Source organism: Chrysemys picta, chromosome 3 (genome assembly GCF_011386835.1).
Source record: "Chrysemys picta bellii isolate R12L10 chromosome 3, ASM1138683v2, whole genome shotgun sequence".
In the NCBI taxonomy this organism is placed as follows: Eukaryota; Metazoa; Chordata; order Testudines; family Emydidae; genus Chrysemys; species Chrysemys picta.
The window spans coordinates 13,375,800-13,402,047 of NC_088793.1; the positions used below are offsets into that span (position 1 = coordinate 13,375,800).

Below are 26,248 nucleotides of genomic sequence, written 5' to 3' on the forward strand. Positions count from 1 at the left end.
GGTAAGATGTCCATACAATGGAAGTGTAATATAGAGCAATATTTGTCACCCTCTATTAAGTTGCCAGTTAATATATTACGTTATAATAGTTTATTCTCATTTTTTAAAGAACTCTGAAATGTCTCCATAGCATGTAGCAGAACTATAATTTTTGGCAGGGCAATAATCATGGGATCAGGGAGGTGCCTTTGCACCACCCATGAAAATCCATTCGGAGATGACTTGATTTGACCTGTCAAAATAATCCCCATTTCCCCTTGGGGTTTTCCACAGTAGAGCTTGCTAGAGGATTGCTGCTAATTGCCAACATTGTGTCTGCACTGTGCATGCTTTTGCTTCCACATGGTGCACAGATCTGAACATCTATATGGGACACAGACAGAATGAATCCTCTTTCTCTTGCATTGCTCCTTCGAAAAACATGTTTTCTTCAGAAAGATGGGAACCAGGAGATCATGAAATAAAGTCTAACTTCTTCTCCAGAAAAGTGTTAATTATTCTGTGTCTTTCATACCCCATATTATAAAGCCAGGCTACATGCTCCACTGACAGCTTAACACAAGCTGTAAATATAACTCAATTCTATACACAGCATACCCTTGTTTCAGTGTCTAAGCAACACTATTTCTTTGAAAGAATGAACCACCTGTATGTGTTTGGGTTTGTTCCTTGAAATGACATGAACTGGGGGTGAGACAGTATGTGCAGAAACAGCAATCTATCAGTTTAGATCTTGGGATCAGATCGGAGGGTAGTAGATAATTCTGATGAAACACAAACTACCTACAGCTAAAGATATTCTACTTTATGTATCCCAGAGGACGAGGCTGTGAACATTTGGGCTGCATTTTCAAAGAAGCTGGCTTTTTGGTATAACCTGAAGCTGGCTTTTTTGTTTTGTTTTGTTTTTGGTGATGAAGAAACTGTTCCTGGGCATTGTCTTCATAAGGACATCTGCACCGAGCTCCACAAAAGGTTTGAAGTTCAAACTGGAAGAGATTTATTTAATCCTCTCTAATTTTGAAATTTGCAGTCATCCATCCAGCGAAGACCTGCTTCACCTCTACTCAGCCAATCAGCGTTTATGAGGCTGCCTGTTACATCACTTTTAGGACCTATAAATAGTAAAAAAAAAACCACAGCATCATGTAAAGGCTGTTGGTGAGACAGGGAATTACCAGCTTTCCATTGCTTAAATGTGAGAGGGTGGGGATGAAGGCCACCCATAAACAGAGCTGTGGTATTTGAACTCTGCAACAAGGGAGCAAGCACCTCTGTTTAATTACCTCACTTGGTTCCCTTCATAGAGCCAGCCGTTGAATATGCAGAAAACAACATCCTATTCCATTGTATTAAAGCTGTGTTAAAGCAGTGCACTGGAAGATGATTGGGCTGAGTTGGAAATGTCTCAGTGAATGGAAAAATCAGTGAATGGGAAATGCCCATCATACTGGAATCACAATAAGTATTTACCCTGCTCTACAAAGAAAAAAATAAGGTTCTTTTCCTTTATGCAGGATTTCAGAACAATGTTTTGAAATGTAGACTCAATGGGGGTTCCTGCTACCTTGGGAGATGACCTGGCTTTTCTGAAAATATTGGAACCAACAATAGATGGGACATTTGCCCAGCACTGGCAGGGCCGGCTCCAGGCACCAAGCAACCAAGCACATGCTTGGGGCGGCACCAGTTAAGGGGCGGCCAATCTTGGGGTGGCGGGGGGCAGCGCGGCACGGCACGGCATTCCGTGGGGGGGCGTGCTCTGGCGGTGCGGCGCTCGGTGGGGGGTGCTCCGGCGGCGCAGCGCGCAGTGCTCGGCGGGGGTGCGGCACTTGGGGGGGGTTCCAGCGGCTCGGCAGTGGGGGCGGGCTCCAGCGGCGCGGCGCTCGGCGGGAGGGCGGCGCAGGGCACGGCGCCCGGGGTGGGGGACTCCGGTGGTGCGGCGCTCGGCGGGGGGGGGCTCGGCGGTGTGGCACATTTTTTTGCTGCTTGGGGCATCAAAAAAGTTAGAGCTGGCCCTGACCACTGGAAAAGACTCTGGGGACGCAGCAGGGAAAGCCTTTGGCAGGGGTTAACCAACTCTTTCCCCAAAGCCTCCCCTCTCTCAGAGCCTTTCACTGACGCTGGTAGCTATACACTACTTTGTGGACTATAATGAGGTTAGCCGGGGCTCGTCTCTCTGGGGCGGCGGGGAGTTTGGGAGTTTGGGAAGAGGTCTAGCAGGGAATTAGTCCGGCCGCAGGAGTCTTCCTTCACGGCCTTTGCGAGGGCAGAAATTAACACAATTAGTCGTCAGCCCAGGCCCTAGGTCAGGCAGGGCAATGGTGAGTCAGGCCCTCAGGCACTTGGGCAGAGACTGAGCAACAACAGTATATAAACAATTGAGCCCGGGCCCTGGTGAGTCAGGCCCTCAGGGAGGGGCTGAGCAATAACAGTGGGTTGAGCATTGGCCCAGTATACAAACAGTGAGCCCAGGCCCTGGGTCAGGGCGGGGCAATGGTGAGTCAGGCGCTCAGGCCTGGGAGAGGGGGAGACTACCACCTGCGAGTTGGGTGGCAGGGGGACGCAGGCCCTCCCACTCCACTGCGTCCCAGCCAGGGACTCTAGCAGAGGCAGAAGACCCACTGCTGCGTCCGTGGGGATCCTGGCTGCAACACGCTACATGGGCTCTGGCAGTGCTGCAGCCAGACTAGGGTCGGCTGCCCCCAGGCTACTTCCAGACTTCCCCTCTAGAGGTACCTGGGTCGGGGTGGTGTCCTCAGGGGGGTCCAGCACCATGGGTTACTCGGGATTGCTGTTGCAGGACAGGCTTGGCCACTCCTCGGGATAGCTGGCCTGGGATAGGCTCGGCAACTCCTCCGGGTAGCTGGCTTGGGGAAGGCCCGACCAGCCCTTGGGTCCACCGCAGCTCACTGGGGCTTATCATCTGGGAGTCAGCCAGAGGCATCTGGTCTCCCCGACGGCTGATCTCCTAGTGAGCTCTGGACTCGGGCATTTATACTTCCTGTGCCACGTCTCATCCTCTGGGGGGCAGGCTCAGAGCTCCCTGGCTATGTCCACTCTGTGTCCAGAGGGGCTCGTCTGTCTCTGGGGTAGCGGGGGCCAACACTGCCTCGCTACATGGACGCAGCTTGCTTTTCACGGTGGAGTGTGCCTACATGCACCCTGGATGCTGCTGCCAGTGGTATGTAGTCTAGATGTAGCCTTAGAGGCACATAGAGGTGGTGCTTAGTTTTCCCAAATATCTGAGTGGGGGCTTGCACCAGTTCTGTTTGTAATATTAGGAGGAACCCCTAGATACTGAACCCGACTCTTGTTGCTACTGACACACCCTGGCAGAAGGGTTAATGTATACGCAGGGAGGAGAATGACAGCATACATGTCAAGCAAGTGAATGTGGGAGAGAGTATGGGTGATTATTTGCGGTTGGTCCTGCTCTAAGCAGGGAGTTGGACTAGATAGCCTTCTGAGATCTCTTCCAATCCTAATCTTCTATTATTCTGATTCTATTATCTACTTCTTCTTTATGGAGACACATTCACAATACATTTTGGGGGGTTCCTCCTATTCCTTACATTCAGAGGCACAATGAGGGGGCGGGGGCAGAGCACAAGCCCCCCATTGTTTTGGCTATAAATTCACATGAATGTCCTTGCCAAGCCTCTGTCTATCCCCCCCGTGTGAGCCCAGAAGTGGAAGAGGTGGGGGAAGCAGGATTAGGAGATGGCAACTTGAAGTTCTGGGAAGCAGGAAGCCAGAGGGTCCCAGGGCCCAGAGCCACAGGAAGAGCCACTGCCCATGCTCCAGCCAGTCAATGACAGTTTCAGTTGTTGATCTGTCCCTGTCTCCAAGGCTTGGCCCCATGTGAGAGAGACCACTGGGACCCACACTAGTATCTCTCCCTCCTCCCCTCACACCAGAGAGACTGGGTCCCAAAGCACAAAAAAGGTGCAGGAGGCTATGTGAGGAGATGATGGGCCAAGATTCTGGGAAGGGGAGCAGGGAGCAAAGGATCTTCCTGATGGCAAGGAAAAGGAGGGAAGGGGGAGAGGTCCCTTCCAGTCCTGGTCTCACTGCTGGGAGGTGAGGGGATAGGAGAGAGTGTTTCTCACCCGGGTCCAGCCCTTGGATATGGGGAAGAAGTAGTGATTGACGCTGTCAGCGATCGGTAACAGCAGGGGTAGCAGCTCCTCCTGGGACACCATCACCTGAGACCCCCCTTTCTAAAACCCCAGGCTGCCATCTCCTCATGCTGTCTCCTCAGCCTTTTCCACTTCCAGGATCATTCCGGAAGGAGATAGTGGTGGCATGGCGAAGGCATGCATGTGCTGCCTTGCTTGGCAATGTGAAGAGAGGGAACCCCATACACACACACACGTTCCTCTCACAGAATGGGCCCCCTCCTTAGGAAAACTCTCTTCACGCCCCTGTGGACACCGGGAAATAAGGCATACGTTTTAGGAGGGAACCTGGCGTTACCACAACCAGCATGCTTCAACCACAATTACCTTCTCTACACGTGGAGTTTAACATGTGTTGGTTAATATTTTAGAAACATCCCTCTTTTCCTAGTGAAGGCAAGGGCTTCCAAGACAGTTCTGATCAACCTGAGTTACAAACCATGTCGCAGTATAAAATGACTCTTGCTTACTATCGGGCTGGGTTGGAAAAAAAAACCCAAGACAAATATTTACATATTTTTGAAAATGTGAAACATGTTTCTGTTTAGAAGTTTTTGAAAATAAGTGATTTTTTGTTTTCAATTTTTTTTTCGCATTTTTACCAGAAAGTTTCAGTTTTACATTGCTCCCCTCCACCCATTATTTCATTCCATTACTTTTCAATGTTTGCAAATGGTTTTTAAAAAAGGAAAATGGAGAATCACTGAAAACAAACAAACAAAGAAAAAAGAAAGGAGTAGATAAAAATCATTGTTTTTTATAAAATATTTAAAAAAATTAAATCTGATTGTTATGTTTCCTTGTTGCTAGTAGTTTACTGTCCTTTCATTTTAGAGTATAAAATTGCTGATGTGAAAATTTCATACCTGTTTCTTTCATTAGAGTTCCCTAATTATTAGTAGAATTTCAGCTTTTGTATAGGAGTGTTTACTACTTTAAATGTTCATCTAGGCCAAATGTGTCCCATGGCCTCATTAACACTCACAGTGTTGAGAACACCACAAATAGCCCATGTTATATCATCCAACACCTTAGTCCAATGTGTTAAAAATCAGAAGTGAAGGAAGCTGAAATCATAGAATCGTAGGACTGGAAGTGACCTTGAGAGGTCATCTAGTCCATTCCCCAGCACTCATGGCAGAACTAAGTATTAGGCTTATTATAAATCCTTCATCCAAGTTCTACTGCACTAGCAGCGCTTGCAGTGGCTGGGGCATGTCTACACTGCAGCTGGGAGTGATCATCCCACTTAGTCTAGACAGACTTGCGCCAGCTTGTCTTGAGGTAGACAGCTACACATAGCAGTGTGGGCATTGTGTCTCTGGCGGAGTCGTGGGCTAGTCACCCGTGCTTAGACCCTGAAGGTCAGAAAGGTTTGAGTTTCCTAGGAAAATTGTCAGTTAGAAATTCTTTAATTTTTTGAGAAATGTCTCAGTGAAGCAGTTGTGTTTATAAACAACCTTTCAATGTCTTGAAATTTCATTTTGGTTTTGGAAACTGAAAAACATTGGTTTTCCATTCTCACTTTCCAGAGGGGCCTGCTCATTGCCAGTGAGATCCATGTCAGAAAATGATGCCTCAATCACCAAGGTGACTGCTGCCAGGGGACCCAAACCCCTGATCCTTTTCACGTGCTTCTGCCCACCCATCTGTCTGCCCCCCCACCCCCCATCCTACCCCACCTTCCTCTAGCCCCGACGTCCCTCGGAGCCCAAAAAATCCTTATATGCCTCTGCCCCCTTTCCATCCATCCCTGGACATGAAACTCTCAGGCTTTGTCCCCCTCTTACCTTAATCCTCTAGGAGAGGCCCCGATGGCCTCCTTTGCCTTCCTATCCCCTGGATGACACCATCTGCAGTCTCTGGGATCCCCAATGCACAGAGCGCCAGGATCGGTAGGCAAGGGATGCAGACTCCCCACCTTCCAGGAAGGCCCAGGCCTGCAGGCGACTGAGCTCTGCCAGCTCCAGCCCCTTTAGCCATGGAGTTTTTCCATCGCCTTGCAGGAGCCTGTTACCCTGTTCCACTGGTCCTGAATAACTAAACCACCCACTGAGTGAGTGGAACATGTTCCTGGGGATAGTTAGTGTTTGAGGAGGGGACAGTCTAAACTATTGTTTCTTGAAAGCCCTAATACTAGGAGCCTCCCCACAATTAGATCCACGTGGGAAGAGTCCAGGTCTGGTCTGGACACTTAGGGTGGGTGACTCAACCAGGAGGCTCCAAGCCCAGGCAGGGAGAGAGCTGCTGGAGGAGCTGCTGAGGGAAGCACTCAGCTAGGAGACAGGCCAAGGAAGGAGGCTGGGGGAAACCCCAAGCCTGAGAGGAGGGTCTACAGGCCAGGGAGTCCAGGACTGAGAACACACAGGCCCCAGGCAAGGGGCGCTGTGCATCCCTGAAACTAGAAGGGGCGCTGAGTAATCTCAATAAATTAATTCCCAAGAGAAGGGGATATTGTTTTAAAGACTCTGGGAGTATGTCAATTATTTCTGGAATTCAGAGGGAAGCTGAGCTTCGGTTCCTACAGAAGCACCCCAGGATCTACGGTGACATCCTGTCTACAGATGGAGTTTCCCCATCCACATCATGGGGAACCCCCCATTAGCAGCAAACCTGAACAATGTGAATGAGACTAATCCTGAGAGCTGCTTGTCACCTGCATGTACCATTGATTCCTACAGGTCTAACCCGTCAGTGTAAAGCATTACCGGAAAGGATGCTCTTCTGGTTCAGTCATTAAAAAGGATGGAGAAATCTGGGTTTAGTTCCCATTTCTGTCACAGACTCCTTGTGTGACCTTGAACAAGTCACTTTCTGTCTCTGGGTCATTTGTAGAGTGGACTTAAAGGAACTTCCTTTGTCTCTCCTGTTTATTTCAATGGTAAATTCTTTGTGTCAGGGACGATCCTTCATTATATTCAGTGCCTAGCATCATGGGACTCTCATCTAGGGTGAGGCGACTAAGAACGATCACAGAAATGGCAAGGCAGCTGAAGGTTCCATTGTTTCTCCCTCTCCATGGGAGGACCCCATGTGGCTGCCTCAGATACACCCTGACTTGCAAACGTGTTCTGCACATGGCCACGTCTGGAAGCTCAGCTACAAGAGAAGGGGACCTCATGGTGGGGAGATGGGGAGGGGAGGGAGCATTGAAGTGGTCATTACATGCTGTGCAACCAAGCTGTGACTGAGCCCAAATCCTCTGAGAACAACTTTTGCGAACAGGGGCTGCTAACAGGGAGTTTCGCAAGGGAGTTTGGAAGGGGAGCAGGAAGGGGGCGAGGGTCCCTTGCCAGTTCTATCTGTTTTCCCTTTATTCCCCTTAAAACCTATAAGCCAACTAAATTCAAAACTTCTTTGCTTAAACAACCCTTTCAGCGGACAGGGGGCTGTAGACGGGAGTTTGACAGAGGGAGGCTTACGATGGTTAGGAAGACCCGCAACACCTGTGCCAGCACTGCTTCTGTCTTCTCCACCTGCGCCTGTAGCCAGACAGAGCGCCTGAGCATGGATGCTTCTACCCAGATCCTGGTGTGGTTTTGCAGAGACTGTAACTTGCATTTCCACTTACTGATATCCAGGCTGGGGGGACCATCCAATGTGAAAGGTGCCTGCTGGTGGAATCTCTCAGGCAGCAGGCGGGAGAGCTACAGGAGGAGGTGGCTAGGTTGAGGAGCATCCGAATCCACGAGCAATTCCTCGACAGTGTCCATGTGGAGACAGCTGAGGTAGCTGTCCCAGTACACAGGACTGCTGATACACCACTGGTGGAGGAGGAGATGGCTCAGGGTGGACACTGGCAGCTGGTTACTTCTGGCAGCAGGCAGTGCTCCACCCCTGCTCTGAACCCTCCTGCCGTGGTTATAGGTAACCGTTATGCTCTTCTTGATACAGGAAAGAAGGAATCACCCCCTACAGTAAAGGAGGAGAAGCCTCGTACCCCTAAGGCTGGGAGGTCTGCTGCCACCACTGCGGATAGGAAACGTAGGGTAGTGGTGGTTGGAGACTCTCTGCTGAGGGGGACGGAGGCGCCCATCTGTCGCCCTGACATTTCATCTCGGGAGGTTTGCTGCCTGCCGGGAGCCCGTATCCGAGACGTTATGGAGGCATTGTCGAGGATTATCCAGCCCTCTGACTACTACCCCATGCTACTCATCCATGTGGGCACAAATGATACTGCGCAGTGTGACACTGAGCGGATCAAGAGTGACTACAGGGCTCTGGGAGTACGGGTGAAGGAGTTTGGAGCGCAGGTGGTATTCTCTTCGATTCTTCCTGTCAAAGGTAGGGGCCCGGGCAGAGACAGATGCATCATGGAGGCGAATGCCTGGCTGCGAAGATGGTGTCGCCAGGAGGGCTTTGGCTTCCTAGACCACGGAATGCTATTCGAGGAAGGACTGCTAGGCAGAGATGGCGTTCACCTTTCGAGGAGGGGAAAGACCCTATTTGGACACAGACTGGCTAACCTAGTGAGGAGGGCTTTAAACTAGGTTCGATGGGGACAGGTGAGCAAAGCCCACAGGTAAGTGGGGAACATGGATACCTGGGAGATGGGTCGGAAATGAGAGGAAGTGTGGGCTAGATTGGCAGAGAGAAAGGAGGGTCAGGACAAAACTGGGAGGAAAGATCAAACCAGTATCTTAGATGCCTATACACAAATGCGAAAAGTATAGGTAATAAGCAGGAAGAACTGGAAGTGCTAATAAATAAATACAACTATGACATTGTTGGCATCACTGAAACTTGGTGGGATAATACACATGATTGGAATGTTGGTGTGGATGGGTACAGCTTACTCAGGAAGGATAGACAGGGGAAAAAGGGAGGAGGTGTTGCCTTATATATTAAAAATGTACACACTTGGACTGAGGTAGAGATGGACATAGGAGAGGGAAGTGTTGAGAGTCTCTGAGTTAGGCTAATAGGGGTAAAAAACAAGGGAGATGTCATGCTAGGAGTCTACTACAGGCCACATAACCAGGTGGAAGAGGTGGATGAGGCTTTTTTTAAGCAACTAACAAAATCATCCAAAGCCCAAGATTTGGTGGTGATGGGGGACTTCAACTATCCGGATATATGTTGGGAAAATAACACAGCGGGACACAGACTATCCAACAAATTCTTGGACTGCATTGCAGACAACTTTTTATTTCAGAAGGTTGAAAAAGCTACTAGGGGTGAAGCTGTTCTAGACTTGATTTTAACAAATAGGGAGGAACTCGTTGAGAATTTGAAAGTAGAAGGCAGCCTGGGTGAAAGTGATCATGAAATCATAGAGTTTGCAATTCTAAGGAAGGGTAGAAAGGAGAACAGCAAAATAGAGACAATAGATTTCAGGAAGGCAGATTTTGGTAAGCTCAGAGAGCTAATAGGTAAGGTCCCATGGAATCAAGACTGAGGGGAAAAACAACTGAGGAGAGTTGGCAGTTTTTCAAAGGGACAGATAGAAAAGGTGGCAAAAGACCACCTTGGCTTAACCGCGAGATCTTGCATGATCTAAAAAATAAAAAGGAGTCATATAAAAAAATGGAAACTAGGACAGATTACAAAGGATGAATATAGGCAGACAACACAGGAATGCAGGGGCAAGATTAGAAAGGCAAAGGCACAAAATGAGCTCAAACTAGCTATGGCAATAAAGGGAAACAAGAAGACTTTTTATCAATACATTAGAAGCAAGAGGAAGACCAAAGACAGGGTAGGCCCACTGCTTAGTGAAGAGGGAGAAACAGTAACAGGAAACTTGGAAATGGCAGAGATGCTTAATGACTTCTTTGTTTCGGTCTTCACCGAGAAGTCTGAAGGAATGCCTAATGTAATGAATGCTAATGGGAAGGGGGTAGGTTTAGCAGATAAAATAAAAGAAGAACAAGTTAAAAATCACATAGAAAAGTTAGATGCCTGCAAGTCACCAGGGCCTGATGAAATGCATCCTAGAATACTCAAGGAGCTAATAGAGGAGGTATCTGAGCCTCTAGCTATTATCTTTGGAAAGTCATGGGAGACGGGAGAGATTCCAGAAGACTGGAAAAGGGCAAATATAGTGCCCATCTATAAAAAGGGAAATAAAAACAACCCAGGAAACTACAGACCAGTTAGTTTAACTTCTGTGCCAGGGAAGATAATGGAGCAAGTAATTAAGGAAATCATCTGCAAACACTTGGAAGGTGGTAAGGTGATAGGGAACAGCCAGCATGGATTTGTGAAAAACAAATCATGTCAAACCAATCTGATAGCTTTCTTTGATAGGATAACGAGCGTTGTGGATAAGGGTGAAGCTGTGGATGTGGTATACCTGGACTTTAGTAAGGCATTTGATACGGTCTCGCATGATATTCTTATCGATAAACTAGGCAAATACAATTTAGATGGGGCTACTATAAGGTGGGTGCATAACTGGCTGGATAACCGTACTCAGAGAGTTGTTATTAATGGTTCCCAATCCTGCTGGAAAGGCGTAATGAGTGGGGTACCGCAGGGGTCTGTTTTGGGACCAGTTCTGTTCAATATCTTCATCAACGACTTAGATATTGGCATAGAAAGTACGCTTATTAAGTTTGTGGATGATACCAAACTGGGAGGGATTGCAACTGCTTTGGAGGACAGGGTCATAATTCAAAATGATCTGGACAAATTGGAGAAATGGTCTGAGTTAAACAGGATGAAGTTTAACAAAGACAAATGCAAAGTGCTCCACTTAGGAAGAAAAAATCAGTTTCACACATACAGAAAGGGAGGAGACCGTCTAGGAAGGAGTACGGCAGAAAGGGATCTAGGGCTTATAGTGGACCACAAGCTAAATATGAGTCAACAGTGTGATGCTGTTGCAAAAAAAGCAAATATGATTCTGGGATGTATTAACAGGTGTGTTGTGAGCAAGACATGAGAAGTCATTCTTCCGCTCTACTCTGCTCTGGTTAGGCCTCAGCTGGAGTATTGTGTCCAGTTCTGGGCACCGCATTTCAAAAAAGATGTGGAGAAATTGGAAAGGGTCCAGAGAAGAGCAACAAGAATGATTAAAGGTCTTGAGAACATGACCTATGAAGGAAGGCTGAAAGAATTGGGTTTGTTTAGTTTGGAAAAGAGAAGACTGAGAGGGGACATGATAGGAGTTTTCAGGTATTTAAAAGGGTGTCATAAGGAGGAGGGAGAAAACTTGTTCACCTTAGCCTCTAAGGATAGAAAAAGAAGCTTAAAGTTTAAACTGCAGCAAGGGAGGTCTAGGTTGGACATTAGGAAAAAGTTCCTAACTGTCAAGGTGGTTAAACGCTGGAATAAATTGCCTAGGGAGGTTGTGGAATCTCCATCTCTGGAGATATTTAAGAGTAGGTTAGATAAATGTCTATCAGGGATTGTCTAGACAGTATTTGGTCCTGCCATGCGGGCAGGGGACTGGACTCGATGACCTCTCGAGGTCCCTTCCAGTCTTAGAATCTATGAATCTATGAAAACCCAAACCAAACAGATTTGTTAAAGGAGGAAGGAACAGGAAAAGATTTATCCAAGTGAACTAACTGCAATACACCTAGGAACACTCCTGGGTGGCTTAAACAGATGACCTTTTATTTTATTTATATTTAATTTAAAAAAAAAACAAGAAAAGGATTTTTATAGAAAAGAAAAGCAAAACAGCCCCCACATCCCAATTAAAACACTCACAGGCACGTTTGCAATACACCACCGCAACCAGTTACTTTTATTAAAAAGAGAAGAACAAATTATTATGAGTGATACAAGGGCTCCCTGTGGATTTTTTCCAGCTTGCAAGATTATTTATACCCCAGATGAAAAGGATCCAATGATTTCCGAAGCAAGGTGTCATCTGACAGATTCCCAGAGATCCTACATGGACAATCTTTGCTGCCATCTCTCAGCGCTGGTACTGCAAAAAAGGGAAATGGAAAAATCTCTCAGATTCTGTGTTTATATCCATTAAAAAAAGGCCACTGTTATATTTACTTTCAAATCAAAGTTAGAGCAGGAATTTCTCCATCACTGAATGGTGAGTGCAGATATTTCTGGTTTAAACCAGTAAAAAGCAATTCTGAGCAATGTTAGCTTTGAAGTTACCGAGCTTTGTAATTACTCTGGAATTCTAAAAGGAGAAATGTGAAGGCTCCGAGTTGGTACTGAGCTACCTTAAGGACTGAAAGTAGCATCAATTCTTAAAGCACAGTAGCGCTTACTGAATTGCTTTGAAGAGTGAGTATCTGATAATATACATGTGTGTCCCACCAGTAAGTGTGTGTTATGCATCCCTGACTGTAGAGGCTGTGAGTCTGTTGCAGGCTCCATCTAGAGTCTGGATCCTTTGTTCAAGCTGAAGACACTTCAGCGTTTAGCTATGGAGAGCTGTGGTTCAAACTACAGAGTGCTGGCGAAGACACATGTCCCCAAAAGCACCTCCACCCTGCAAACACCCACAGGAGCAAATTTATGCTCAACACAGCTCATCGTGTTTGCAGGATCAGGACCCAGATGTTCTGTAACACATCTGTGAGAATGCTGCAATGAACCTTCTGGATCTGAAAAGGTCACGTATTAATCGTTGTGATCATTTCCAATTTTTTGCCTGCTTGATTCTGGATGGATTCCGTAGGCCACAAATTGAGTTTCAATATTTTGACATTTCTGAGTGGAGTGATTTGAAAATAATGTATTTGTCTGGATAAATAATGGTTATATCTATGCTGTGAAAGTGCGGTTTACCATCTCATCATCAGACTTGGTCAGTGCCTCGGTTTCCCCTGTTGGATGGGTGATTTAGTCCCCAGCTGAACCAAAGCTTCCCCATCTCGGGCAAACAAAATTAAACAAACAAACAAACAAAAACACTAGCAAAACTCTTTGGGCTAGAGATGTTTCCTTGAGGCCACAGTGAACATTTCTACCCGTCAGCTGTTTTTATATAGGGCTCAAAAATTTTCTTCTCTACTCAGCTCTTCTCTAAGCTCCTCCCAGTTTACTTGTTCAGGCTTCATTTTTAAGCCGTTTACGTTTGTTAAGATCAGCTCTTCTGCCCTTCCCTGCTCTCTTTCTTGCCAGAGAGACTCACAACAGGTCCTACCATCTCCCCTAACTCCAAGGACAGCAGGCCTTTCAAATCCAGAAATGATATCCAGATAGGAAACCTTTCCAGAAATGGAAAAGTATGTGAGGGGAAAGGGTTAGAATAGAACCAGATTGGCAGCTTTCATTTTGTTGTGTGATACCAAGAAAATTGTATGGTTGAATCTGCCCTCATCTAGTCATTGAAAATAGGATCCTTCTGCCAGGGACTGGGAGAGGGACCTATAAAAATCCTAAAAGGTTGAAAAGATAGATTTAAAAAATTTACATTGAGTTATAACAGACTCCACACACAGAGAGGACGTGCACATACATACAGTGTAACATAGCTCAAAAGAACTTTGGACATTTCTTTTTGGGAAACTAAGCATTAAAATTGTTGTAAAGTTGTAAAGAGTTGGGACTATGTTTTCCAGTGTGCATTACTTTGCATTTATCAACATTGAATTTCATCTGCCATTTTGTTGCCCAGTCACTTAGTATTCTGAGATCTTTTTGTAACTCTTTGCGGTATGCTATGGACTTAAGTATCTTGAGTAAATCTGCAAATTTTGCCACCTCACTGTTTAGCACTTTTTCTAGATCATTTATGAATATGCAGAACAATACTGGTTCCACTATATACCCCTGGGGGACACCACTATTTACCTCTCTCCATTTTGAAAACTGACCATTTTTTCCTACTCTTTGTTTCCTATCTTTTAACTACTTACTGATCCAGGAAAGGACTTTCCCTCTTATCCCATGACACCTTACTTTGCTTAAAAGCTTTCGTAAGAAACATTCTAAAATGAAACAAAAATGTTGACATAGGGGCGAGTCTAGTCACAGACCCTGTTGTAATGATGCTACGTTGGCAACACAGAGGGGCTTTAAAAGATGATGAGGAAGAATTTCAGTAATAACTGAGCAATTATGGCTCACCTAATTGTCCCTGTGTTACCCTCCTTGCAAGCATTGTCCTGGGATGGTGCTGGGTGTTATTGGATCTAAGAGGGACAATGTTTGTAACACTAATGACCGTGGATTCCTTGGGCTGCTCCAGGCTGTGGATAGGCCATAGGCAGCCTGGGTAAAGCAGCTGTAATGTCATCCTAATATGTGAACCTCAGACAGTCCAGCAGCAGAGCAACACAAAATGTTCCTTTTTTCCATGTCACAGGGTTGTGCCAAGGTCATTAAACAACAGCTATAGACATTAGAAACAGAATTTGAACTTACCTGAAATTTGCAGCAAGGGACCCCAAAGCCACAGGTTCCCATCGGTCTAAAAGGGGGGATACATATACCGAAGCAGAAGCCCCCTATACCTACACATTGTAGGAGGGTAGTAGGCTGACCATTTGCCCGTGGTTCAAAACCACCCTGGGTGAATCCTGCATAGGAAAAGAGTCTTGATTTTCATTCACACAACAGGGTAAACAAGAACTGTGATTGCAGCATAACGGGCATTTCTCATTAACTGAGTTTCCCATTCACTGAGATGAGATCAAGTCAGCCCAGTTATCTTCCTGTGTCTCCTTTCACTAGAGCTTTGATAATAATATGTAAATGTCTGTAGTTCTGTGGCCATTTCACAGCTGCCCCTAAGAACTGAACAGAGTGAGTTAATGAAGTAGATGTGCTGGCTACCCAACTGCCTGCTTCAGAACCATAGCACTGACATGGGTGTCCTTCACAGCTCCACACCTGTATAGTGTGGTAAGCAAGCAGCTGCCTTCATTGCCAACTTCTCATAGTGGCTGCTGATGTGGTTTTGACCTTTTCTGGCTGCTAACAGAGAGGTACCAGGCAGTATAATCAATGGTGATTGGCTGTGCAAGGTTAAACTGGCTCAGGACTGGATTGGATGACAGGAACTTTTAGAAACAGGCGGGTTTGAACAAGTCCCTTCCAGTCTGAAGGGATTGTCTGTGAGACTCTGCATAAAGGTTCTTGTGAAGACTCAGCAGTTGGGAATACTTTTTCAATGACCAATTGCCAGGTTTAGACATGCCACAAAGGCTGGTCCTGTTGAGAATGTGTCCAAATGTCCTTTAGGATATTTAGATTAGAATATTTTAACTCGATTTTAGCTGTGCTTTCCTTACTGTATCCACTGCTCACAGATACCATCCCAAGACCTAAACAGTATTGTCTCATTGTTTCCTTGAGGTCTATCTATCTGTCTGTGTTTTCTCTCTTGTCTGATACTTGGATTGGAATTTTTTTGGAGCAGAAAGTGTGTCTTTGCTGTACAGTAGAACTGAACCTGATACAATGGGGTCCCAGTACATGACTGGGGTTCCCAGGTGATAACTGTAAATAAATAATTATTAAATAAATGTAAATAAATCATTGTTATTATTAATAATTATGTTAAACAGAAATAATACAGGTGCCTAATCATTTCTGCAGAAACTTTTCCAACTCCACAAAATGGCATTTCCAGTAATGAAGTCAAACACATGAATATGGCACAATATTTCCTGGGGATATTATCGCTAAGATCTTGTGAATATCCTCTTCAACATGATAGATCTGCTTTCTATTCCGGGTATTCTCTCACTGGGGGTATAAGACAACACTTAATAATAAAGTACATAAAAAGCCTAAATAGTTCACCCTAATCAGCAGAAGATGTTAGATTCCAATTCATGGTTCCCAGCACATGTCACAATCCCCTCACATATGTACTTGTACATTGTCATAACGTCACCACTAAACCTTCACTTTTTAAGCTAAAGAGATTGAACATTTTTTGAGTTTATCACTATAAGTCATATTTTCTAATCCTTTAATCATTGCTTTGGCTCTTCTTTGAACCCTCTCCAACTTGTCAACATGCTGCTTGACTTGTGGGTACCCAAACTGGATACAGTATTCCAGAAATGGCCACAACTGGATGTGCCAAATAGAGAAAAAAAACAACCGCTCTACTCCTACTTGAGATTCCCTTCTTTATGCATCCAATGATTGCATTAACCCTTTCCTCCATAGCATTGTACTGGGAGCTCATTTTCAGCTGATTATCCACCCACAACCCTAAAATCTTTTTTTCAGACTTAGTGCTTATAAGGATAGTGTCCCCCAATCTGTAAATGTGGCCAACATATTTTGTTCCTAGAGCCATACATTATTATTTAGCTGTACAGTGGTTTGCTTTTGCCCAGTTTACCAAGTGCTCTATATACCCATGTCTTAATTTTTGTCACCTTTAGTCTTTGTAGTTGGCAATTGTATGTCTTCTTTCAGGTCCTTGAGAAAAAATGTTGACTAGCATAAAAGCAATAACTAATCCCACTAGTAGAATGTTGGGGATATGATTACAGGTCATAGTTCAGCCAATGGATCTTAATAGGCACAGGACCATTCTGCAGACAAATGTCAACTATGTCCCACAAATCATGAAACCAGAAAAAATACAGAAAAAAAGGTATAAAAAAATTATGACACAAAGTTTTAGGAAACCTTAGTAGAGACTCACAAATGTCCTTCTATATTGTCCCTTCATTTCATCAAGATCTTACCTGGAGAGATTTGCAGCATTAGGAAGAAGACAGCAAAGAGAAGGTAAAGTATCTTCATGGCTGGTATTTGGCTGGGAACTCAAGGTCGCTGGAGAGAAGAGGCTCCAAGATAGAGAAGAGATGGAGAGTCTCTATTTATAGGCTGCTGGGGATTGTAAAATGCTGATCTGTTGAAATCTTGTTTTTAAGCATGTCACATTTATTAAGTTTGTGCTGCAATCTTTTAATAATTAAGATTATTATTTGTACAGCACCATAATTATTCCTGGAGAATTCCAGGGCAACACAGTTGACAAGTCCCTGCCTTGAGGATGTCACAGTATGAATATTTAGATGTAGGAAACATGTACTTCTTTTTGAAAGCCCTTTGAAGTCAATTGAAAGACTCTTATTAAATTTGGATAAGAGTACTAATGCCGAGAGGAATTCCAGAACACAGCTGTACCGAAGAAGATTGTCATATTGGTGTGTGTTGTTTTGTATTTGTTTTGTACAATATTTATCAATATTTTACATCTATTTTGGTGAATTTCATTATTTCATGCATCAAAATCCATTACAAAATGGTAAACATTCTTTTAAAAATGAGAAATAAAGTGAATAACATTGTAAATTCTATGTGCTGGGAATGTATGTTTTTTTCCCCATATATATTTACTGAGAAATTTTACAGTTTTTGATGGGAGAAAAACATGAGTTTTCCCTTTCTGTTCCTCACCACAACCGGCATCAGCCTTAACGATAACAGTCTGAAGTATAGTCATAAAATATTTACGCATGAAATGTGAAAGCCAATGGCCCGTGCAGGTGCTAAGCACTTCTCAGGATTTCTTTCACTCTCTCAGGAAGGAGAGAACAAGAAGTGATTGGGCTTAAATGGCAGCCAGGAAAATTTAAGAACATGTCGAAGTGTTCTATGAAGGCATTTGACACCGCTACATTCCCTGGGGGATTCATTTTAAGCAGGGTCCAGAGACTACAAAATACAACCCCCTAGAAATCTTCACAGCCCCCTTTGGAATCTCCCTCCCAGTCACTTTCGTCCTCTTTCCTCCCACTTCTATTTATTTCTAGACACCAAATAAAAAAGTTGAGAGGAGTAGACCAAGAATGAGAATCCATGCAGAAGAGGATACCAATGGGGCACCGAGGAGCTGTGAGAGGGCAGTGAGCTGTCCCTCTCATCCCAGAGTCAATGCCCTCTATTTCAACTAGCTCTCTGTGGATGGCAGATACTCATCTCCTCACCTGCCACTTTCTCAACAGAGAAAGGACAGGGGGCACTGGATACTTCCCTGCTCAGTGGGGACTCAAAGAGCCAGCACGTCACCCTGGCCCATGCCCGCTGAGTCAGACTTGGAGGGCTCGGGCTCTAATTTGTGTTTCTTTGCTGAGTATACTTCCGGGCTTGGGCTGTAGCCCAAGCTCTGGGACACTCCAACTTCGCAGAGTCTTAGAGCCCAGGCTGTAGCCCAAGCCCAGACATGTACAAAGCAATGAAACAGCCTCGGAGCCTGAGCCCTGCGAGCTGGAGGTGGCCGGCATGAACTAGCCACGGGTGTCTAGTTGCTGTGTAGATATTCTGTGAGGTCAGTGTTTGCATTAGGGGTCAAATTCCAGACTTACTCATGTTATCACTTAGGATCCCAAACCATGGAAACTTCAGCCCTTAAAAGTAGATATGGAAAAGTTCCGTCACTCCATTGTTTTAGCCCATGTTGATCAGGCGCGTTGGACAATCTTACTCATTATCTTTTTGACTGTAGAATATTCCAGCTTTTGAGAGCGAGCTGGATTTGAGAGAAAAGAATTTTTATCACCATCTCAAATGACAAGGTCTTTAGGGTTCCCCCCATCCCCACAATCCCTGATAGTAATCAAATTGGTGTCCAATTTTGCCCTTTATCATTCTGCAAAAGCAGAGTTTTTATTAAGTTCTGATTGATATTTTAACAAATTATATGGATGTTTCTGTTATTTTATATTGTCCATGTATTTATTTTTGTATTCATAAAAGACATGTAATGAAATTGAATACAGTTGAATTGAAATGCATTGAAGGAAGGTGGCAACATAACATTGTTTTGTTTCTTAGAATTCAGAGCAAGAACACACAAAAACCCAAAACAGAAGGAGAGAAAGTTGTGTGCTCCCTAAAACAAAGAGGCACAATTCACACCACCTTGCTCTAAGGTGACTGGCTGCTGACTAACTGCTAAACCCAAATCTCACAGATCCCTGTAGAGCCCCCTAGTCTGCAAGCAGGGCCAGGACAAAACTCTGAACATTTAAAGTAACCCCTTACAATTGTAATAGCATTTTCAATACACCATGCTTTCCTGTCCAGCTGCTGATTGGAAACCAATGCATCTGCCAATACGTGGCACCTGCTTGTCGCACTGCGACCATACCTGGCTTTGGGAGAGGCTGGAGACTGACGGTGTCACAGGTTGGGATGGGCAAAGTGATCCAGATAAAATAGGAAGTCATAGGAAGGAAAATAAAACAAGCCTCCTAATCCCCGTGGGCTGTCAACAAACCCATCCTTGGCCTCTTTTCAGAACCTGCTGGAAGTTGGAGTTAACCTCAGCTGAAGTTTGGGGAAGATTCACTCACCCACTACCACCAGCCTACGCTGCACCAAAATCTCCATCCCTCCGGGAGATGGGGGGACACAGTGAGGTAGGGGGAGGGTTAAAGCGGTCATCCAAGAGAAAATGATAGGGGGAGGGGTTAGTTTGGTTACTGCAGCTACACGTTAACACAAAACAGCAGCCCTAAATGGACAACTCAACGGGCTTTGCTTGGTATGGGAAAGGAAGGCGCTGCTCTTATTAAAGTTTCACAAGCCGAAAGACTATGGATTACCAGGGCTGCCCGCAAGCTGAATTCTGTGTCCCGGCGTGTTTGATGTCTAACACCAAAGCCGCAGGCACTCAATATAAGATGCAAAAAATGACCTTCTACTGAAATCACATGTGCTATGTAATGTGAATAGTGTTGTTCACCATGAAAGAGTATACCCATTTTTCTGTAAAATGTATCTTTTAAAATACGTCTCTCTCTTTTTTTCCCTCCGCAGCTGCAAATGTTTCAAGCCTCCCTCCTCCATCCCAAAGGCTATCTCAGATAAGGCAGCGGAAAAAATGCACGTGCAATGAAATGTTCTCTGAGCTCATGTAGGTGTCCCGCACTGAAAGAGCTCAGCAGAAAGTGTGGAGGGACACAATAGCACAGGCCAGTAAACGTAAGGAGAGGTGGCGGAAGGAACATCAGAGGATGCACGAAGCAATGCTGGGGCTACTGCAGGAACAAGTGGACATGATCCGGAGTCTGGTGGAGGTTCAGGAATGTCAGCTGGAGAGACTGCCGCTGCAATCCCCGTGTAACCGACCTCCCTCCTCCAGATGTTCCATAGCCGCCTCCTCACGCATATGAACAAGAATGCGGGGGCGTGGGAGGGTAGGCTTCAGGTACCCAACCACCCCACCCCAGTGGACAGAAGGCTGTCATTCATCAAGTATTGAAGTGGGCTTTTCCTTTCCTCCTCTCCTTCTCCCACCCCACCCGGGCTACCTTGTGAGTTATCTCCCTATTTTTATAATCAATTAATAAAGAATAGATGTTTTTCAAATGGTAGTGACTTTATTTACAAGCTGTGATCGAAGGGGTGAGGGCGGTTGGCTTACAGGGAATTATTAGAGTCAACCAAGGGGGCGGCTTTTCATCAAGGAGAAACAAATAGAACTGTCACACAGTACCCTGTCCAGTCATGAAACTGGTTTTCAAAGCTTCTCTGGTGCGCTGCGTTTCCTGATGTGCTCTTCTAATCGCCCTGGTGTCTGGCTGTGTGTAATCAGCGGCCAGGCAATTTGCCTTAACCTCCCACCCCACCATAAATGTTTTATCATCAGCATGGAAACATGTCCTCTGGAATGGTGGCTGAAGCATGAAGGGGCATACGAATGTTTAGCATATCTGGCATGTAAATACCTCGCAATGCCGGCTACAAAAGTGCCATGCAAATGCCTATTCTCACTTTCAGGTGACATTATAAATAGGAAGTGAGCAGCATTATCTTTTATAAATGTAAACAAACTTGTTTGTCTTAGTGATTGAGAAATAAAACTGAATGGACTTGCAAATTCTAACATTTTACAGTGTTTTGTTTTTGAATGCAGTTATGTAACAAAGAAAAACCTCAATTTATATTCACCTTCTATGAGGTGAATATAAAAAATAGTATTCCTTTTGTTTAACTTCTTTACAGTGCTAAAATGTGTAATAAAAATAATATAAAGTGAGCACTGTACACTTTGTATTCTGTGTTGTAATTTAAATCAATATATTTGAAAATGTAGAAAAACATCCAAAAATGTTTCTAATACATTTAATTGGTATTGTATTTTTAATAGTGTGATTAAAACTTCAATTAATTGTGATTCATTTTTGTAATGAAGTTAGTTTGTTTTGAGATAATCGCTTGAATTAACTGTGATTAATTGACAGCCCTACTTAAAAACATCTGAATGAATTAAATGTTAATAATAAAAAACAATGAACAGAGTTTTAAATTCTTCCTTAGTACCTCTGGTGTCCAACCTTTCCATTTCTCTCTCTCTCTCTTGCCCAATGGCATGAAAATAGTTATCTAAAGATGGCAGAAGGGATAAAAGGTTGGTAGACCATATCCCAACACAAAGCATTTGGAAGGAAGGAACCCAGGCTTCATATACTGAGGAGGGTGATGGCAAGCTATGTGCCAAAGGTTGCCAGTCCCTGATCTAGTCCATCCCTGACAGGTTTTTGGCCAACCTGCTCTTAAAAATCTTCAATAATGGAGATTCCACAACCTCCCTTGGCAATTTATTCCAGTGCTTAACCACTCTGACCTTGCTGCCCATTTCTTCTTGTACAAACTTTTATGTACTTGAAAACTGTTATCATGTCCCCTATCAGGTTTCTCTTCTCCAGACTAAACAAACCCATTTTTTTCAATCTTCCCTCGTAGGTCACATTTTCTAGACCTTTAATAATTTTTTATTACATTTAAATTTTTGATCATTTTTGAGAGTTCATGTCTTTCTCCAGGCAAAACTTTTAAAAACCTTCCATTTAGATTTATAGGAAATAAAAAAACTCTACCACATTGGCAGGATTACCAGTATCATTATTTTCCATTTCTAAGGCCATGACACCACTTTGCAATATGATTGCATAGGGTGATGGTACTTTGGAGGTGTTTAGGGGCTAACGTCCTATAAATGGAAATCCTGTGTAGGCTATTCCCTCAAGTAATCTCCCCCATGTGCAGAGGGTTGGGTGTCAAGGAAGCAATAGCGGAACTTGGAGAGGTGGAGTGGCCATGGCAGTGCCTGGAATCAGGCCAGGGAGCTGGTAGAAGCCACCAAGATGCCATTTTGTCTCCTGTAGCTGGCTGGCCCTCCCCCAGTCTCAGTAGGTCCCCTCGCTTCCCCTCCTATCACCCAACACCGCTAGTCGCAGGGAGCTCCTTAGGTAACCGTTATGCTCTTCTTGATACAGGAAAGAAGGAATCACTCCCTACAGTAAAGGAGGAGAAGCCTCGTACCCCTAAGGCTGGAAAGTCTGCTGCCACCACTGCGAATAGGAAACGTAGGGTAGTGGTGGTCGGAGACTCTCTGCTGAGGGGGACGGAGGCGCCCATCTGTCGCCCTGACATTTCATCTCGGGAGGTATGCTGCCTGCCGGGGCCCGTATCCGAGACGTTACGGAGGCATTGTCGAGGATTATCCAGCCCTCTGACTACTACCCCATGCTACTCATCCATGTGGGCACAAATGATACTGCGCGGTGTGACACTGAGTGGATCAAGAGTGACTACAGGGCTCTGGGAGTACGGGTGAAGGAGTTTGGAGCGCAGGTGGTATTCTCTTCAATTCTTCCTGTCAAAGGTAGGGGCCCGGGCAGAGACACATGCATCATGGAGGTGAATGCCTGGCTGCGAAGATGGTCTCGCCAGGAGGGCTTTGGCTTCCTAGACCACGGGATGCTATTTGAGGAAGGACTGCTAGGCAGAGATGGCGTTCACCTTTCGAGGAGAGGAAAGACCCTATTCGGACACAGACTGGCTAACCTAGTGAGGAGGGCTTTAAACTAGGTTCGACGGGGACAGGTGAGCAAAGACCACAGGTAAGTGGGGAACATGGAGACCGGGGAGATGGGTCGGAAACAAGAGGGAGTGTGGGCTAAAAATCACTTAGAAAAGTTAGATGCCTGCAAGTCACCCGGGCCTGATGAAATGCATCCTAGAATACTCAAGGAGCTAATAGAGGTGGTATCTGAGCCTCTAGCTATTATCTTTGGAAAGTCATGGGAGACGGGAGAGATTCCAGAAGAGTGGAAAAGGTCAAATATAGTGCCCATCTATAAAAAGGGAAATAAAAACAACCCAGGTAACTACAGACCAGTTAGTTTAACTTCTGTGCCAGGGAAGATAATGGAGCAAGTAATTAAGGAAATCATCTGCAAACACTTGGAAGGTGGTAAGGTGATAGGGAACAGCCAGCATGGATTTGTGAAGAACAAATCATGTCAAACCAATCTGATAGCTTTCTTTGATAGGATAACGAGCCTTGTGGATAAGGGTGAAGCGGTGGATGTGGTATACCTAGACTTTAGTAAGGCATTTGATACGGTCTCGCATGATATTCTTATCGATAAACTAGGCAAATACAAATTAGATGGGGCTACTATAAGGTGGGTGCATAACTGGCTGGATAACCGTACTCAGAGAGTTGTTATTAATGGTTCCCAATCCTGCTGGAAAGGCGTAACGAGTGGGGTTCCGCAGGGGTCTGTTTTGGGACCGGCTCTGTTCAATATCTTCATCAATGACTTAGATATTGGCATAGAAAGTACGCTTATTAAGTTTGCGGATGATACCAAACTGGGAGGGATTGCAACTACTTTGGAGGACAGGGTCATAATTCAAAATGATCTGGACAAATTGGAGAAATGGTCTGAGTTAAACAGGATGAAGTTTAACAAAGACAAATGCAAAGTGCTCCACTTAGGAAGGAAAAATCAATTTCACACATACAGAATGGGAAAAGACTGTCTAGGAAGGAGTACGGCAGAAAGGGATCTAGGGGTTATAGTGGACCACAAGCTAAATATGAGTCAACAGTGTGATGCTGTTGCAAAAAAAGCAAACATGATTCTGGGATGCATTAACAGATGTGTTGTGAGCAAGACACGAGAAGTCATTCTTCCGCTCTACTCTGCTCTGGTTAGGCCTCAGCTGGAGTATTGTGTCCAGTTCTGGGCGCCGCATTTTAAAAAAGATGTGGAGAAATTGGAAAGGGTCCAAAGAAGAGCAACAAGAATGATTAAAGGTCTTGAGAACATGACCTATGAAGGAAGGCTGAAAGAACTGGGTTTGTTTAGTTTGGAGAAGAGAAGACTGAGAGGGGACATGATAGCAGTTTTCAGGTATCTAAAAGGGTGTCATAAGGAGGAGGGAGAGAACTTGTTCACCTTAGCCTCTAAGGATAGAACCAGAAACAATGGGTTTAAACTGCAGCAAGGGAGGTCTAGGTTGGACATTAGGAAAAAGTTCCTAACTGTCAGGGTGGTTAAACACTGGAACAAATTGCCTAGGGAGGTTGTGGAATCTCCGTCTCTGGAGATATTTAAGAGTAGGTTAGATAAATGTCTATCAGGGATGGTCTAGACAGTATTTGGTCCTGCCATGCGGGCAGGGGACTGGACTCGATGACCTCTCGAGGTCCCTTCCAGTCCTATAATCTATGAATCTATGAATCTTCCCTGGTTTGCATGCATAAAAAAAGGAAAATGCCCTAAATACACATTGGATATTGATACAGTTTCTTCTCAACAAACAGACATCTTGTTGTCAAGCCTCTACACAGATAGACCTGTTTCCTGCAATTCCTCTCTCTGCCAAAGCCTAATGAAGTCAGCGGCAGTCTAACCAGTGTTTTAAGGGCACATTATACCACACACTAGATGTTATCAGACACAACTTCCTCAAGGCTTGGATTTGTTAATTGTATTTCCCTTGAAATGCACCTGGAATTTTGATGGGGCTAAGCAAATAACAATAATTACCATGAACAGATTGCAGCACACATCTGATAAATATCGCTAGCATCAAACACATTTCTGCAGTTCAGCTTATTGCAATTCCCAGAGCCCTATGAATTCAATGGCAAAACCCCTGTGTTAATGCAGAATTAAGGTTGCTTGGGGATACGTCAACCCCCGCAGAAATTTGACTTGAGACAAACTCAGAATTCTGAAAACCAGGAATGATTCTCTCCGATCCTGGCACAAGCATATGGGGGACAGAGAAAGGGGCTCAGACTCCCCTGGGGGCAGGCCCCATATCCCAGCTCACATGCTAGAGGCAGGGAAGGGGGTCAGATCCCTAGTGGTGCAAGAACTGGGAACGTGCACAGGAGGGGAGAACGTGGGGCTGACAAGTGCCGCTGCCCCTATTCTCCTCCAATCTCCCCGTCACTTGCCACCTACATCCACTTGCTCAGTGTCCTTCCTACCCCTCCACTCCCAAAACCTCCCTCATCTGAGACCCCAAACTTTCTCCCTTTCCCTATCACCCATCCCCATTTATCCCCTCCCCCATAATCTCCCACCCCTCACTGCAATCCCAGACCTCTCCCCCTATTGCCCCACCTCTCCACCTCCAAATGCCCCTCCCCTCCGCGCAGGAATTCACAGGTCTCATTTCCACCACTGCGACAAAGATTACATCCCCCCCAAAATCCTGCTACCCATGACTCAAGACTTGCAATAACCTCCAGTCACTCAGTCCAAAACTCCTTTTGTTTTAGGTCTGGGCTTGTCATTAGCATACTTGTTGTTGTGTTAACTGAAGTTTGTGTTCACAGCCATCAATTTCAATGAGGTCTGTGTTTCATCAAGTCCTTAGTATCTCTCAGTGGAAGAGTATAATAGCACAAGAAAAAAAGTTTTTTGGTGGAGGGAGAGTCTCCATCTCCCCTCTATTTTAGTCCCTCTTCTATCTAGGGATGCTAAGCTTCCAGAGGAGCTTCCACCTTGAAGGTAATTTACCTTCTCGTTGCAGTTTCTCTCTTTGTGCTCCGGACTGCACCAAGGAAGATGTGTATAAAATGGATAATACAGAGCAATATTTGTCATCCTCTGTTAAAGTTACCAATTAATATGTGACATTATAATAACTTATTCTCATTTATGAAAGAACTCTGAAATGCCTCCCTGGCAGGTAGAAGAACTCAAACTTTGGCAAGGGAATAATCCTGGGATCAGGGAGGTACCTTTGCTGCTCCCATTAAAATCCATTCAGAAATGACTAGATTTTGAGTTGTCAAAAAATCGCAATTTCCCTTTGGGATTTTCCTCAGCAGAGCTTGCTAGAGGATTGCTTCTAAACGCCCAATATTGTCTGTGCACTGACCATGATTTTGCTTCCGCATGGCGTACAGA

The 26,248-nt window shown here is 44.9% G+C and overlaps 1 long non-coding RNA gene across 1 annotated transcript; it reads right to left on the reverse strand.

Annotated features, from left to right (window-relative positions):
- Positions 1–11,847: 11,847 nt before the first annotated feature.
- Positions 11,848–16,892, reverse strand: LOC135982008 (uncharacterized). The gene is made up of 3 exons (XR_010599207.1): positions 16,760–16,892; positions 14,472–14,626; positions 11,848–12,063 (listed from the first exon to the last, which is right to left on the reverse strand). It is a non-coding gene; the product is annotated as an uncharacterized LOC135982008 (long non-coding RNA).
- Between the last annotated feature and the right edge of the window lie 9,356 nt (positions 16,893–26,248).